Raw genomic sequence first — 4,158 nt, forward strand, 5'->3', positions numbered from 1 at the left:
GACTTGACATTTTACCTTTTAAAGTCTGACTTTTAGTCTTAAGACTTAACAACATTTCAGCCTGAATGACCTGAAGGATAAATACAAAGCTGGTTTCAATTGAACTATTTAGAAAGCAGGGGATCTTCTAATTTGTAAGACAGCATTCAGAGAGCTTTTTCCATTAAGAACTCAATCGACTGAAAAATGATTTCCTTGGATATTCCACAATCTTTCAATGCTTGTGTAAATTTTACACAGGAGGTGGGCGGTGTGCGAGGCTCAAGATATAAAACCCCATGGTACAAAGAAAGAAAACCACCTTATGAGCTACAGAAAACTGATGATCACCTGTAAGCAATGTGTGTTGCCTTTGTTTACCAGTTTCTCCCTCAGGTGAAATGCAATTTACATACCAGTCATTTACTATAGTTTCATTCCTTGAAGCAATCTCAATGGCTTTTTCAAGTGATCATTATTATTAATTAATGTTTATTGATCACCACTGGGTACATATGATAGAAGGGCTGGTAGAGTATTATACAGCAAATGTCTTACTGTAAACTATACTTTATATACTTTTATTGTATTTTCATAAGACCAATGACTGTCCCTTACTTTTGTGTGATTTGTGCTAAAATGCTACTCATGTGAAGTGACCAAGGATTGGAATTGGAATTCTAGAAGTACATTTCTGTGTCATTTGCTTGTGGGCGTAGTGGGGTGGGCGGGCAGGAGTCAGTGTAAAGTATAAAATGTAAAACAGGTCAAGATTTATTGGGACAATGTCAATTGTGTTATATAATTTAAAAATGAGCTCAATTTTTTTTTTAACCTCACTGATAAGGACAGCAGGTATTCTTTAAAAAATAAAAATATAGGAAGAATGAACCAAATATCATGATGAACTCTCTCATGTGTTCAGAAAATTGCCTTTTATAACATAAAAAATGAAAGTCTGTAGAGTTGAAATTTCCCTTATCTACAAGGGCCATTTATATTGAGATTCCCATGAGAGTCTTTGCAAGGATTATCCAAGTACAGACCAGCCCTTGTATAGAAAATAGACATATTTCTATCTTACCCAGAGATTTTCCTAGGCTAGATTCCCAAACTGAAGAAACATTTTCAGCTTCATGGAAGAAAAATCTGAAGTGATCAGAATCCCAGGCAGCTTGCTCAGATACCATACAAAATAATAGAATTTTCATGTATTTGTGAACATGATTCTTTTAGCAATTCATTGAAGGGTTATTTATTGAAAACATACTGTATACAAATCCTGATGTCTGTGTGAACCTGTTAACTTTTTTTAGAAAAGACAAATTATGGAGGCTTCAGTTGGCCGACGTGAAGCGGCCCTCAATTTTTATGTTTAAACGTTGAGTATGCTACATTTTCAGCTGTAACAATAAACAGGGGTGAAAGTGAAGCTAAAAAGTATTTATTGCCCTTTCTGCAGACTCCAGTGAGGCAACCATAAAAGGTAGTGTGGAACTCTTGATCCTTTCCAAGTCCTCATCTATTGGAAATTGATAGATGAGACACAAAATAGTACAAAACAAGCCTTAAATTCTTACTTAGCATGTATCTGAAAGTTGTTAAAATAAACTAAACAATTGAGAGCTTTGACAACTGTTTTCTTATTGCCTTCAAGGCTTTGAAGATGCATGTCGGTCCTAAACAGAAGCGCCGGTGAGCAAATAAATCCCTAAGAAATGAATTGGGAGCTATAGCCCATCAAATTTTATTTAAAAAAAATAACTACGTCAAAATCAGTCAATTGGTGTAACAGAAATAAAGTTATTTTCATAGAACATTATCACAGGATCAATGTCTCTCACTTTGAAAAAAATAACCATTCCCCTTCCACTTCAACACTTATTTTTGATAAATGCTCCAGCTTCACCTCAGTATTAATTTTTCAGCCAGGTCTATTATGCTGTGACAACCTTTTATTCCATTGTCATTGTGTCAGGTTATTGAAAAGGATAATAGGTAGATATATTTGCCTTTAGAATGTTAAGAAATAAATGGCATTCTTAATCCCTATTTATCTACAGTACTTCTTAATTTCAGAGAATGATTCTAGTGATAATTACTAGATTTTTACATTGGCAGAAAACTGAAGCTTATGTTAGTAATAGTACAATTTGATATTTATGAGTTCTTTTCTATTGCAAATATAAAATATAGTAATCATCATTAAGATAACTTTATTTATTAAAATCTGAAAACAACCTATTATTGCTTTGAGTAATCTGGCCCATTATCTCTTAATCAAGTAATAAAAAGAGATGTTAGGAGCTTGTCTTACAAATCATACAGAAAATAATCAATTTGTTATCTGTGGTCTACAGTTTTCATATAAAAAAGTGTTCCCATTCTAACAGCTTCAACAAAGAACAAGACAATATAAAACAACCCTCGAGTTATTATTTATTGTATATCTTAAAGTTGTTAAACTAAATATTGAGAGCTCTGACAGCTGATTTGATCCACAAATAGTTTGGGGGCTCTTTTGCTTTTATGGAGTTGAGAAAAATGAACAAGAATAGGACTGAATTATGCTGTAAAACTCTATCCACCTTTGGAAACAATGCACACAAAAATTCATAATAATTAGATTTGCAAAAGTTTTAAAATTCATAGTGATAACGATGTGGGGAAACATAAAATCAGATATACTATTGTTTGAAATTTAAATTTTGAAACATTTGGAAGAGTAATTTGGCAATGTGTAATGTAACTAAAGATATGCACACTACCAAATATTGTGTGCAAGTTAAAATAAATTGACTAGATTTATAGATTTCAACATTAGTAGATTTTAAAATGGCATCTAAAGAACACATTGCAGGAGGATAACTACAGTGGCAATACTGTTTAGTTACCTTTGTGTGTGCGTGTACGTGCTCAATCACTCAGTCATGTCCGACTCTTTGCAGTCCTGTGGACTGTAGCCTGCCAGGTTCCTTTATCCATGGGATTTTCCAGACAGGAATACTGGAATGGGTTGCCATTTCCTTTTCCAGGAGATCTACCCCACCCAGGGATCAAACCTGGCTCTCCTGCATTGCAGGAGGATTCTTGATCAACTGAGCCACCGGGAAGCCCTATTCTTAATTCTGAAAGAAAACCAGTTCTCAAGGAAATAAGACAGAATACTAATGTTCATAGTTCTTTGTTTTAAATAGATGGATATTTGTTAAATTGCCGTCTGCTGTTTCCTTTATGTATGTTTTAAATATTTTTGATAGTGAAAGTACCTTATTAATGAAATCCACAGGTTATATCTTTTCCATACATTCACCACCAGTACATTCTCTAGGTTAACTATTTTCATTTGTTCATTCTTTCAATAAATATATATTTACTGAACAACTGTACTTCTCTGAGCATTGGGCTACACTCTAAATAGTCAAAGAAAATGCCTTCCATAGGCTTCCAGTTCAGCCAAAGGACTATACAAACACTTTTTACTATTCTTTAGAATTTTCCTATGCTCCAAATTTATGGCTTCACTTAGGAAAGACACTATCTATCTACCAAAAATAGTTCCCTTAGTTTTGTATATCTCTGCTAATGTGATTTGTTGAACCAGAGCTTTGCCAATGACTAGAAGTTATGCTCATAAAGTTAAGTTCCTTTGTGTCTATTGGGAGCATTTAGGGTGTTGCAACCTTGGAGCCCTTAATTGGTAATTCCTAGGCTTCTTTCTGGGGTTCATACCTCAGAAAAAGCTTCAAAAAATGTGCGCCACTTAAAAGAGGGTGATTAACATATATTTTGCTCTAATAATGTTATACCTACTAATATTATCATTTACAGAAGAAATAATATTTTACTATAAAATCTATATATATCTGGTTCTTTATATTGAATGCACTTAGCTTTTGGATACATTTCCTATGCTGTCCTATATTTTTTACATTTTACTGTGAGCCAGTAAAAATTTTATTATGAACTAGTCTTTGAAAACTGCTGCCTTAAATGAACCCTATGCTTCTGACTTTGTTTAACCAGCCTGAATGTGTGAAGTATTGGGAAATAGATACATTTTCATAAAACTTCTCACCAGTTTGAAAGGGACTTACTGCTCCTAGCCACTGATAAAACTGCTGTAATGCTTGCATATATGCTTATCAGTGAAGGGAGTTGAATTTAACGTGAGTAATT

The sequence above is a fragment of the Cervus elaphus genome, chromosome 21 (assembly GCF_910594005.1).
Source record: "Cervus elaphus chromosome 21, mCerEla1.1, whole genome shotgun sequence".
Taxonomy (NCBI): Eukaryota; Metazoa; Chordata; class Mammalia; order Artiodactyla; family Cervidae; genus Cervus; species Cervus elaphus.